The sequence below is a fragment of the Pantherophis guttatus genome, chromosome 10 (assembly GCF_059756535.1).
Source record: "Pantherophis guttatus breed Tessera chromosome 10, ASM5975653v1, whole genome shotgun sequence".
Taxonomy (NCBI): Eukaryota; Metazoa; Chordata; class Lepidosauria; order Squamata; family Colubridae; genus Pantherophis; species Pantherophis guttatus.
The window spans coordinates 6,511,881-6,525,114 of NC_142072.1; the positions used below are offsets into that span (position 1 = coordinate 6,511,881).

Below are 13,234 nucleotides of genomic sequence, written 5' to 3' on the forward strand. Positions count from 1 at the left end.
TCCGATATTTGTTTTGAATATAGTCAATCCATCTTCTCCATGCCGATATATATCTTTCATTTGAATGATCCTTCAAATACGCTGAAATTTTAGCCATCTCTGCTAAATTCACTACTTTTAATGTCCATTCTTCAGTAGTAGGCAAGTCTTCCTTCTTCCAATACTGCGCCACCAAAAAGTCTGGCTGCTGTTATTAAATTTAAAATCAACTTAGTCTCTATAACAGTACAATCTGTAATTATACCTAACAAAAAGAACTGTGGAGTAAATTTTATCTTCTTTTTATATTTTTTTGAACCTTGAAATAAGCGTTTGGCCTTATTGACATGTGCTCAAAAGCCCAATTGGATTGACATCAGGGGATGTCTTATTTTGGGGAAAACAGGGTATTAGAATTATTAGAATTATTAGAATTATTAGAATTATTAGAATTATTAGAATTATTAGAATTATTAGAATTATTAGAATTATTAGAATTAGAATGGAATGGAATTCTTTATTGGCCAAATGTGATTGGACACACAAAGAATTTACAACCTCTTTTGGAGCAGGAAGCTTTGCTCAATGTCACTTGGGGTTTAGTTATCTCTCTGCTAGATTACTGAAAGGTGTCTTTTCATGGGATGGCCCTTGAAGACCATTCAGAAGCCATAGGTGCTCCAGAATTCAATGGTGCTCTCTACTGAGCCCTATTATACCATTGCTTCAGGAGCTCGTTATCATTTGGCCTTTGGGTGTCATTCAAGGTGACAACACTCACATTTAAAGGCCCCTCATGGACTCATGACCAGAATTCTGGAGATCCTTCTCCCCATAAGCACTTCCTTCCTGATAGGATCACGGATATCTTCTTCTTTTAGAAATGCCTTCTCTATCTCTCTTCCTGTAGAATAGCATTCGTCTATACCAGGAATTTTCGGGGAACAATGGCCCTTTTATGACTTATAAATGTCAACAGCATGGCTGGCTCAGGAATTCTGGGAGTTGAAGTCCACAAGTCATAAAACGGCCATCGTTCCCCACCTCTGTTCTAGATCCTAGACTAGGTGTGTCCAATCCACAGGCCACACGCAAAACCTGGACAGCTGGTAATGCAACCTCACAAGATCGTAAACTTTAAACGTGATGACGTGCACTTATTATACCTGCAAATATAATATATTTTAGAGGTGACCCAAGACAATTCTCTTCACCCAATGCAGCTCAGGCAAGCCAAAACCACAGACACTCCTGCTCTAGAGATTTCCTTTTGTCATTTAGGAACTCAATGAAGATCAGGTTAATTAAACAAGATGTACAATACAAATGACTGTGCAACTGAACCTAAGTTCTACTTGGGTTTCCTTCCTGGGTTTTCTACAGGAAATTTTACTGAGTAGCCCACATAGGTAGATATTGTCTTCTGCCCTTATCCTGAATTATGGATAGGGGGAATTTGTACAATGCTCAGTGCTGGTTCTGATTATTGTGGTCCATAAGCCCTATAAGCAAACAAACAAATGTTTATAGTCATTTCAATGAGCCTAAACCAGGAGTGGCGAACAATTATCTCTTTGTCAACCCTGAAGCTGACCTGGGAGAAGCCATCTTGGAGCTTCAGTGTTGCCACACTGGAGTGAGGATAGGGAGGGGGGATTAGAGATAGCTGGGCTTGTGTAGTCAAAATAAAATACTTTCTCAAGATTTTCTCCTGGGAACTAAGGACATTCTCACACTTCCCCCAAGAGAAGGAGGAGTGATGTCACCAGACCAGCGGACGCTGCCGTGATCGGGCCATGTGACTGATTGTTTGGGGTTGAGGGAAAAACTTTTACTTTTATTTAGGTGAAAACCAAGAGGCCTCTCAGAGTTGGTTTTCACCAGATATGTGCCAATATGACCTTTCCAATAAAGGTATTCTTTGAGAAATTCACCTGCCTCGGAAAGTTTTGCTTGCAATGGATGTATTATTTGGAACCCTGACACCCTTCATGACTTGTGGACTTCAACTCCCAGAATTCCTGAACTGGCTCAGGAATTCTGGGAGTTGGAGTCCACAAATCAAAAAAGGACCATAGTTCCCCATCTCTGGTCTCAGACGCGTCACTATATTTATCTTTTGAATAGAGCTGTTATGGCAACCTGTTAGGTTCCCAAATCTGTCTCTCCTAGAGAGAGGCATTCCAAGCAACCGTGCCTTTTCCAACAGTGATGCTTTCCAAATCGCTTTCAGGAATAATGACGTTTGTTTGCCATCAATCATCACAAGAACTCAGAGAGGGTTTTATGTTATGAACAACCAAACTGTCTTCTTTCAAACAGTATGGCTGTTGAGAAATAGCTCTCTTACCTTTTTAGATAGCTCAGAAAATCACTAAGATCAGTCTGAAACAATCCAGGAGTTGGTGGAACAGTTGTGGTGGAACGTAGTCTGGATTCCCAGGAGAGGGGAGCTGCATTTCAAGAGACAACAAAGTTTAGATACTTTGGTTTGAGGGAAGAGGGTCAAAGTAGCTTCTTCCTAGATGTTCCCAGAGTATATCTTTAATTATGCAAATTATGCAAAAAGTGCAAAGAAGAGCAACTAAGATGATCAAAGGCCTGGAGACAAAAATATATGAAGGACAGTTGCAGGAATTGGGTATGTCTAGTTTAATGAAAAGAAGGACTAGGGAAGATATGATAGCAGTGATTCTACAGGTTCGGATCGGTTTGGGCAAACCGGTAGCTCTGACAATCAGCTGGGCCTGCCCACCCACCTGTCCCTGTGCTTTACTTACCTTTATCTTCGCAGCCGATTAGCGTGGCAGAGCAGATTGCCGTGCCCCAGCTGTTTTAATTCCCTAGCACTAATGCGGAAGGTGGTTTTTTGTTGAACTGTGCACGCACGCGCAGTGAAGCGCACGATCGCCGAACCGGTTCTTAAACCGGAAGGATCCCACCACTGGGTATGGCTACTCCAAAGAAAAGAAGACTAGGGCTGACATGATAGCAGTCTTCCAGTATGAGGGGTCACCACAAAGAAGAGAGGGGAGTCAACTTATTCTCGAAGCACTGGAAGACAAGAGAAGAAAGAATGGATGGAAACTAATCAAGGAGAGAAGCAACCTGGAATTAAGGAGAAACTACTTAACACTGAGGAGAACAATTAACCAGCGGAACAGTTTGCTTCCAGAAGTTGTGGGTGCTTCATCGCTGGAGGTTTTCAGGAAGAGACTGGAATGGCCACTTGTCTCAAATTGGATAAGTATCAGCCTTCCAGAAAACCCCCACTCCGAGTAAAGACGCAGAAGCAAGCATTTTCCAAAGTTCTCTTTACTAGAATAGGTAAACTGGCACATCTGGGAAAACCCGAATCTAAGAGGTCTGGATTTTCCCTCAGTAAATTAAAACCCCCAAAACCATCCCCTCACTCCTCAGTCGATCACAGGCTCCAATCAACGTCCGCCCCATCTCGACTCAGCACTCCGACCACTCCTTCTCCAGATGCTGGATCGCCTTGACCTTGACCAACAGGAAGAATGCTATTATGTCTACCAACCACCCCTCTACTTAATCCCCCTCCTACTTTCCCACACATGAGAAGGTGGCAGCATGGAAGCTTCCAGCCTAATATGGCTTCCAACACTGCCAATAAGGCCTCCTGCTTGTGTGGGGGATTAGACTATCTCCAAGGTCCCTTCTACCTCTGATGAAATGCAAATGCAAGAGCCTTGATAGTACAGTGGTTTAGTGCACCCTATTATTAACACAGCTGCCTGCAATTTCTGCTGGTTCGAATCTCTCCAAGGCTCAAGGTTGACTCAGCCTTCCATCCTTTCTAAGGTAGGTGAAATGAGGACCCAGTTTGTGGGGACAATAAGCTGACTTTGTATAAAATATACAAAAGAATGAAGGCTATTGCTTAACGCATTGTAAGCCGCCCTGAGTCTCCGGAGAAGGGCGGCATATAAATCAAATTAAAAAAAAAAAAACCTTTGCTTTAGTTTGATAAGCTTTCTGTCTATGGGTGAAGAGTAAAGAAAACTGCTCAGAAGTAACTCAGTGTGTCTTTCTTGGTTTAGAGAGCATGTAGCAATGCTTCTCCACAGCCACTTGAGTTGAGACTGATGGAAATGAGTGGTCCATTCATGGGCCGTATGAAAAAAAACCTGTGGGTGGATGGCTTCAATCCTTACCCTAAAACTCACTATAATTTCTCACACACAAATGCTGGGAAGTTAGATGCGGTCAAATTTTCATGCCTCACTTTACAGTTTTGCAAGATTAACACAGGCGTGTCCCTCAAGACCATACGCAGTCTACTCTTTCCATTCCAGGATGGAATTATTTTAGTAGCCACCTCATATTATTACAGGGCCATAAAAGTATATATACTCTTTTATAACCTCTGCAGTCCAAAGGGTAAGGACTCACTTCTTTCCTTGTACAGTAAACTTCAAATAACTTTGCGGTCCCACCTATCTCTGGCCAGCTGCACAGAACCAAGTATTTTACTGCTACAATCCTGATGTAACTGCAATTACAAGGAAGGAGATTCAAAACTTTCCTCAAACAGTTCCTGATATGATGACAGAGGACAGTCTTCCCACTGAGAAGGGCAGGGAGCCTCTCATCCTATAACTCAAATAGAATAGAATAGAGTAGAGTAGAGTAGAGTAGAGTAGAGTAGAGTAGAGTAGAGTAGAGTAGAGTAGAGTAGAGTAGAGTAGAATAGAATAGAATAGAATAGAATAGAATAGAATAGAATAACAGAGTTGGAAGGGACTTTAGAGGTCTTCTAGTCCAACCCCCTGCTCAGCCAGGAAATCTTATACCATTTCAGACATGGTGTCCAATCTCTTCTTAAAAACCTCCAGTGTTGAAGAATTCATAACTTTTGGAGGCAAGTTGTTCCACTGGTTAATTGTTCTAACTCAGGAAATTTCTTCTTAGTTCTAAGTTGCTTCTCTCCTTGATTAGTTTTCACCCATTGCTTCTTCTTCTACCCTCCGGTGCTTTGGATAATGAGTTGACCCCCTCTTCTTTGTGGAAGCCCCTGAGATATTGGCAGACTGCTATCATGTCTCCCCTGATCCTTCTTTTCATTAAATTAGACATACCCAGTTCCTGCAACCATTTTTTATATATTTTAGCTCCAGTGCCCTAATCATCTTTGTTGCTCTTCTCTACATTCTTTCTAGAGTCTCCACATCTTTTTTCATTGTGGTGACCAAAATTTCGTTTTGGTCCCCTTTGCTACAGACCTTAAGAGAGCAGGGTTGCTGTCGTGATTAAGACATCAGGCTAGAAACGAGGAGACCATGAATTCAAGTCCAGCGTCAGGCACAAAGGCAGCTCGGGCCAGTCACTTTCTCTCAGCCCTAGGAAGGACGCAACGGCAAGCCACTCCTGAAAAATCTTGCTTGTTGGTACTTGCCCAGGTAACCTCTGAAAATTAGACAAGATCCACAAGGAAAACAAAAGTTACAGATATATTTTCCAAGGCTTTCTTGCTAAACGAATGGTGACTGGAAGACTGGAAGAAAAGATAGGAAAAGTCACAATCAAATCAGAATGCCTGATAAGCCTTCATATGAGGAAGTGCGGTGCAGAAATAGATTGCAAGCAGCAAAGTGCAATCATCCAGATAGAGATTCCATAGAAAGTTAAGTAGAACTGAAATTACGATGGGCTAAAGGACAAGGTAACCAGAGTTCAAGCATCCCAACGTCACATTAAACGAACAGGAGAATTCAAATATGCTGCACATCGATACTAATTAAATATGGACTGGGCCTTAGATTTCTTAGTAAGGTGTGTACAGGGTTTGGTTGAAGCCCAGGCACTGAGGCACCAGAGGATAATTTAGAATAGGTTATCATCGATCCGGGGTTTCATTCACAGGTCTGAACCTGCTCAATGCCAATTTCTTCCTTATTGGATGCTCCATGACTCAATTCAGCTGTCAGGGTTCCAAGTAACACCCCCAACGAAATCAAACTCCGAAGCTTGAATTTCCTCAAAGCTAATTTTTATTAGAGATGGCACATCTGGGAAAACCCGAATCTGAGAGCTTCTGGGCTTTCCTCACCCAAAAGAAAGTTCAAGTCCTTGCCCTGCACCCACATGTTCATCACACGAACCAATCAGGTACCCTCCAGAACAGAAGATACCTCCCTAGTCTTCTCAGCACAGCTGCAGGGCAAAGTGGTCTTGACTTTCTGGAAAGAATGTTATTTTGACTACATATCATCTTCACTCCATACAATCCCCCCCTCCCATTTTCCCACAGTAGAATTTATGGCAGGCCTGAAGGCTCAAAGGTAAAAGATGGCTTCCAGGCCTGACATCAGCTTTCCAGATCTCTGGCTGAGAAAAGGGACAGGAGCAAAAGCTTGGGAAACTGTGCACAGATAGTCAATTGTTTGTTTAGCCAACGTTCACAGTTAAAATTTTAAAAAGGAATTTACAACTGCCTCTTCATGCTTATGACCATTGCGGCATCCCCTAGATCATGTGATCAAAATTTGAGCACTTCAATCAGAATAGAGCTTGATCAAAATTCAGACCCTTGACTCATATTTATGACGGTTGTAATGTCCCGGGGTCATATGATCCCCCTTTTGCAACCTTCTGACAAGCAAAGTCAATGGGGAAGCCAGATTCACTTAACAACGGTGTTATTAACAACTATGGTGAGAAACAGTGGTGAGATTCAGATGGTTTGATTGAACTGGTAGTTAAATTGCTGGCTGGCTCCGCCCTTCCTGCCCCACCTCTTCCAGGAGTGCCCACGCACCCCATTTTTGCTCCCAAGTAAGTGCAGGGAGGGCTCCTAGGCCCAAAACGAGGCACGTTTTTGCTCCCAGGGGGGTGCAGGAGACCGAGTGCTGCCTGTCATACCCCCTGGCCACGCCCAACATGGCCACGCCCACCCAACCAGTCATTAGGGCAGTGAACCGGTTGTTAAATTATTTGAATCCCACCACTGGCGAGAAAGATCATAAAATGGGGCAAAACTCACTTAGCAACAGAAATCTGGGGCTCAATTGTGGTCGTAAATTGAGGACTACCTGTAGACACAAGATCTGAGAACCAACTTGGGGAGGAATTAGCCTGAAAAAAAATCTATGCATTTGGCAAAGAGTTGACGCTGACTTGATGGCACAGGATCAATCAATCTTAGGAGTTCACCAAATACCAATGGATAAATTTGCCAATTTCCTAGAGGAATGGAAAATAAAATTAAAAAAAAACAATGCCAGAAATTCTTATTAGGAATGGAGACTTGCAAAAATTCCCACACCTTAAGAAGTGTGCAAAGAGCATGTGCATTAGTGCAGAAATGATGTGCTGGGTTTTTTGTTTTGTTTTGGTTTGATTTTTTTGAAAGGATATGAAGATTTAAGTTGTTAGCACACAACCCTGAACCTTCAGGTAGAGTTCAGTTTCTAACCACATCTTTAAAAGACGTCACCAGTTCTCGTTCTCCTTTCGTACTCATCCAGGTGCAGTTGATCTAGATTAAGATGTAGAATTTTGGGCTCAGAGATAGTAATCCGTCACTTCTATCTCTTCCTCTGATCTGCAAAGATCCTCTCAGTGCATCGGGTTTCTTCTACACCAGTTGCAGGACTCCCAAAAACAGGGGAGGGCTGTTGGGGGGTTCGCAGGGGTTCGGGAGAACCTCTAGCTAAGATTCCGTGCAGTTCAGAGAACCCCCAAATCCCACTCCTGGCTGGCCCCTCCCACCCCTCCCTTTCCCTCCCAGGAGTCCCGTTTTGGATGCAGGTAAGTGCAGAGCTTGCGGAGGGTGAAGCTTGCGGAGGGTGAAAAACGGGCCTACTGGAAGTCCGGAAAGGCTGGAAACGGGTCCGTTTCCGGCCTCCAGAGGATCCTCTGGAGCCTGGGAAGTCTGTTTTAGTCCTCCCAGAGGCTTGATGAAAGCCTCTAGAGCCCGGGCAGAGGTGGGTTTCAGAGCCCAGTTCTGGAGAAGCAGTAGCGGAAATTTTGAGTAGTTCGGAGAACCGGTAGTAAAAATTCTGACTGGCCTCACCCCCATCTATTCTCTGCCTCCCAAGTCCCAGCTGACCAGGAGGAAATGGGGATTTTGCAGTAACCTTCCCCTGGATTGGTGAGGGAATGGAGATTTTACAGTATCCTTCCCCTGCCACGGCCATCAAGCCATGCCCACCAAGCCACACCCACAGAACCAGTAGTAAAACTTTTTGAAACACACCGCTGAGCCTGGGGAGGGCAAAAACGTCCCTCCACTGTGGTGCAGGAGGCCGACTAGGCCACACCCACCATGGCCACGCCCACCCAGCAACTAGGCAGAGAACCCCTTGCTAAAATTTTTGAAGCCCACTCCTGCCTAAACCTATACAGAGGTTGTTCCCAGGGCCCCTTAGCTCCATTCGTACTCTCTCTTGAGCTTCACGAATGTCCTTTTCAGCAAGCAAGACAAAAAAAAAAGTAAATACGACGGCATGATACAGATTCAAAACTGGTGCTTAATCTGATGACAGATCAGAAATTTTAGGCGAGTTAGAACAAGGATACTGAGTAACAGCGACTCCTGGTGGGCCATAATCCTCTTTGTAATTTTTCTTTATTGCTGTTTCTGCTATTGTTCCTTTAGCTTTTGGTTTCTTTGCGGTATTTGCTGTCAGAAGGGAACATTAAGTTGCCCTGAGGCTCCCTACATTAAATAAGCCTATAAACTCCAGGGTAAAACTATAAAATAAAAAATATTATATCATATCATATCATATCATATACCATACCATACCATACCATACCATACCATACCATACCATACCATACCATATCATATCATATCATATCATATCATATCATATCATATCATATCATCATATCATATCATAGAACTGTCCAATCTGGTATAAATCAACACATACTAAGAAAACAGATGTTGCTCTGAATGAAGCTAGCAGAATTATTTCTTTTTTAAAGTTTTAAAAAGTTTTTTATTAAATATAAAAATTTCACTGTCTACATAAACAGTGTGCTGTCTGAGTACAGTTCATTTTGAGAAATAGTAATCATAATGACAGTAATATTCATAACAGTAATATTGATCCCATGATAACAATAGTATTTGCTCATCCAATTTTAACAAGCCTTCCTTAGGGAATTAATCATTCTCTTCTGCTTCCGGATGTCTAACTTCTGTTTCTGCTAGTTAGCCATTGATAAAACAAATCCCCATGTTAAAAAAAAATATTCAGTTTCTTCCTTCGCCTTAATTTTAAGTGTTGGTCTATAAAGCTAGCAGAATTATTACCGGAAGCCTTCAACCTACCCCTCTAGATAAAATCTATCACCTAGCTAGCATTGCCCTACCAAAAGCAGCAGCATACAGAGAGATATCATCCATATATAGACAATACCGTCTCTATGGCCTACAACAACTCAGCAGAGACTAAAATCTAGGAAAAGCTTTGAAGAATTCAAAAGCATTGAGGACCTATGGAAAGCTATACAAAACCAACACTGAATGAAACCAAGGTTTGACCAAAGCTGGGAAGCATGGAAATCGTTGAATAGACTGCGCACAGGTACAGTAAGTCCCAGAGACACTCTGGACATATAGGGCTATCCGGTGGCTTTTGCCCTTTGCGATTGTGGTGACCTGCAAACCACAACACGTATGTATACCTGCCCTTTGTGTCCCAGTCAGTGTACATTTGAGGACCCTCATGGCAGCGTGCCAGAATGCAATTAACGTTGCTAGTTTCTGGGCAAGATCTGTTTAGTTTGCGTATATTTTAATCTTGTATTTTATATTTTAAATTTTATGTCATACAGTATGCCTTAAGGCAAGGGTCTCCAACCTTGGCAACTTTACGACTTGTGGACTTCAACTCCCAGAATTCCTCAGAATAGAATAGAATAGAATTCTTTATTGGCCAAGTGTGATTGGACACACAAGGAATTTGTCTTGGTGCATATGCTCTCAATGTACATAAAATAAAAGATACGTTTATTTATTTATTTATTGGTTCGATTTATATGCCGCCCTTCTCCAGAGACTCAGGGCGGCTTACAATGCATTAAGCAATAGCCTTCATACTTTTGTACATACCTGCTTAGTAGGGCTTTCGGGCCCCCCTAAGCGGTGTTCTTTTTTATACAAAGTCAGCTTATTGCCCCCACAATTCGGGTCCTCATTTTACCTACCTCGAAAGGATGGAAAGCTGAGTCAACCTTGAGCCTGGTGAGATTTGAACTTGCAATAATTGCAGACAGCTGGTGCTACTTAACAGCCCTTTAGTCTGCTGCGCCACCAAGGCTCATCGTTCATCAAGAATCATAAGGTACAACACTTAATGATAGTCATAGGGTACAAATAAGCAATCAGGAAACAATATCAAATATAAATCGTAAGGATACAAGCAACAAAATTACAGTCATACAGTCATAATGCATTGCTTAATGCATTGTAAGCCGCCCTGAGTCTCCAGAGAAGGGCGGCATATAAATCGAACAAATAAATAAATAAATAAATAAATAAATAAATAAATAAATAAATAAATAAATAAATAAGTGGAAAGAGATGGATGATGGGAACGATGAGAAGATTAATAGTAGTGCAGACTTAGTGAATAGTTTGACAGTGTTGTGGGAATTATTTACTTAGCAGAGTGATGGCATTCGGGAAAAAACTGTTCTTGTGTCTAGTTGTTCTGGTGTGCAGTGCTCTATAGGATCAGCCAGCATTGGCTGAGGAATTCTGGGAGTTGAAGTCCAAAAGTCATAAAGTTGCCAAGGTTGGAGACCCCTATCTTAAGAACCCTAAGCTACAAATATTCTCCTTTATTGATAGTATGCCTTATTTTAATTGTGATGCTTGTGACGTGAATAAACAAACAACATCATAGCATAGCATAGCATAGCATAGCATAGCATAGCATAGCATAGCATAGCATAGCATAGCATAGCATGATGTCTGTCCATCATGTTCAAAGAGGATCTTGCTATCTAACAGGTTGTGGGCTATCCACGATATGTCTGCAGGTGACTGATAAGGCTTATACGGGCACGAAATATTCTGCCACATGTCGGGCAGACATGTGTGGGCACCATTGTTACAGCATTTGCAACTCTGGCTTTGCATAGCATAGCATCTCATATCAATCATAGTGTTTTAAGTTAAAGGCGTTTTTTTAAAAAAATTGGGCTGTTTAATTCTGCCTTTTAGCTTTGAGCTGTTTATTTTAATCTGTTTTTCCCCCCTTCTTGAAAACATTGCTGAGCTTCTTAATTAGGCATCTCTTATGAGATTTCATAAAACCAATTCCAGAAAAGGAAATTGTCTTTCCCCGTTGTAGCCAATACAAGAAAAGAATTTTCTGCCACCTTACCATGGAATGCATTATGTCTACTCTTCAAAGTGCTCTTAGATTCTCTCCATTGTGTAAATCTTTACATGACTTTTCGCTGCTCCTTTGAACATAGTAGGTGTCTTGCTGTGAATACCTTTGCAAAAATACATCGGCCTTTAAGGTGATACAAAAACCAACTTCCTTTTCCGGAACAGGTTTTATGAAACTTCATAAGAGATGCCCAATTAAAAGCCAGTTTGGCCTAGTGATTAAGGCACCAGGCTAGAAACTGGGAGACGGTGAGTTCTTGTCCTACCCTAGGCATGAAAGCCAGCTGGGTGATTGATTTGGGTTCAGGGAGGAGGCAATGGCAATCCAGTTCTGAAAAACCCTGCCAAGAAACTGCAAGGAACAGACACGACTGAACGGAAGAAAAGAAACTTAATTACGCTTTGGAGTAGGGTTTCTCAATATCTTGAAAGTTTCTGCAATTGAGAAACTCTGGTTTCCCCACCCAAAGCAAAAAAACAACCAACCACCAACACCTCAGTTTCAGGAAACAATGAGTGAAGTCAGAGGATGGGCCGATATCTGCAAAGAGAGGTACCTCCCAAGTGGTTTCGGCCACAAAAAAAAAAAAAAAAAACTGACCCTGCCAGTTCTGAAATTCAGATGCATTGCCTGCCTTTGTTCTTTCAGCACAGGTTCTCTTTGGTCCTAGAGCTGTCAAACTCAAGGCCTGGGGTGCTTAGAACTGGTCTGTGGGGCGAAGGACTGGCCCGTGGTGCCTCTTCCAGTGAAAACGGAACTCAGATGTTTGTGGGCGACCCGCAGCCCTCCTGAGCTCTGTTTTAAATTAAATTAGTGATTCCAAATCCTGATTTAAGATCACCTCAATATTTAGAATAACAGAGTTGGAAGGGACCTTGGAGGTCTTCTAGTCCAACCCCCTGCTTAGCCAGGAAACTCTACACCACTTCAGACAAATGGTTGCCCAATCTCTTCTTAAAAACCTCCAGTGTTGGAGCATTTACAACTTCTACAAGCAAGTTGTTCCACTGATTAATTGTTCTCGCTGGCAGAAGGTTGCAGGAGGTCGTCGCAGCCGAAAACAGAGTTCGGGAGCCTGTTTTTGTTGGCAGAGTGCTTGGGCTGCCACACGTGCCCCCGACATGAGTGATGTTGACCTGGCCATGCCCCACTGGCCATGCCCTGCCTAGCCCCCCCGGAGGTCAAACACAACCCTGATGCGGCCCTCAATGAAATCGAGTTTGACACCCCTGTCCCAGTGCAATACCAATCCAGTAGAGATCTCTAGATGAGGAATGGTTCTGCACAGCTACCTACGAAGCCAGTCTCTCTTGCCCTTACAACAGTGATCCCCAAACTTTCTGACTTGTTGGACTGGTGGAGGATTGGGGGGTGAGGGATGGTTCCATGTTCCATTCCAGGTTGTACGGCCCAGTTCTGAATGACCCACGACTGAGTAGTGGGCCATGGCCCCAGGGTGAGGGACCCCTGCTTTATAGAATAGCAATAGCACTTAGACTTATATACCGCTCTGTAGTCCTTTACACTACTCCTCTCTGTGAGTTTTACAAATGTCAGCATATCATCCCCAACAATCCGGGTCCTCATTTTACTAACTTTGGAAGGATGGAAAGCTGAGCCCGGTCAGGATCGAACTCCTGGCTGTGGAATGCAGAGTTTGCCTGCAATGCTGGCAAACCAGTATTGGTCCTAACCACTGCGCCATGCCTGCGAAGTAATTCAGGGAGGAAGCACAAACCACGATACCAACGCTATCTTTCTTGTAAAGCTACAGTAACACAGACTTGCAAGTCAGAAAGCCCTGACTAGGTGGCTCAGTAGCTAAGACGCTGAGCTTGTCGGTCAAAAAGGTTGGCAGTTCGGCAGTTCGAATC

General features: G+C 42.9%; 1 protein-coding gene across 2 annotated transcripts in view; it reads right to left on the reverse strand.

Moving 5' to 3' along the window:
* LOC117677623 (phospholipase A2 inhibitor and Ly6/PLAUR domain-containing protein-like) overlaps positions 1-13,234 on the reverse strand; it is a 57,422-nt gene that overhangs the window by 35,734 nt on the left and 8,454 nt on the right. The window contains exons 1-3 of one of the 2 annotated variants that reach the window (XM_087876442.1): positions 11,349-11,491; positions 5,226-5,409; positions 2,330-2,432 (exon numbers count right to left, since the gene is read on the reverse strand). The gene's annotated coding sequence lies outside the window, so the exon portion shown is untranslated. Of the gene's footprint in view, positions 1-2,329; positions 2,433-5,225; positions 5,410-11,348; positions 11,492-13,234 lie in introns of those variants that run through there. The other variant, XM_087876441.1, reaches the window with a different exon arrangement.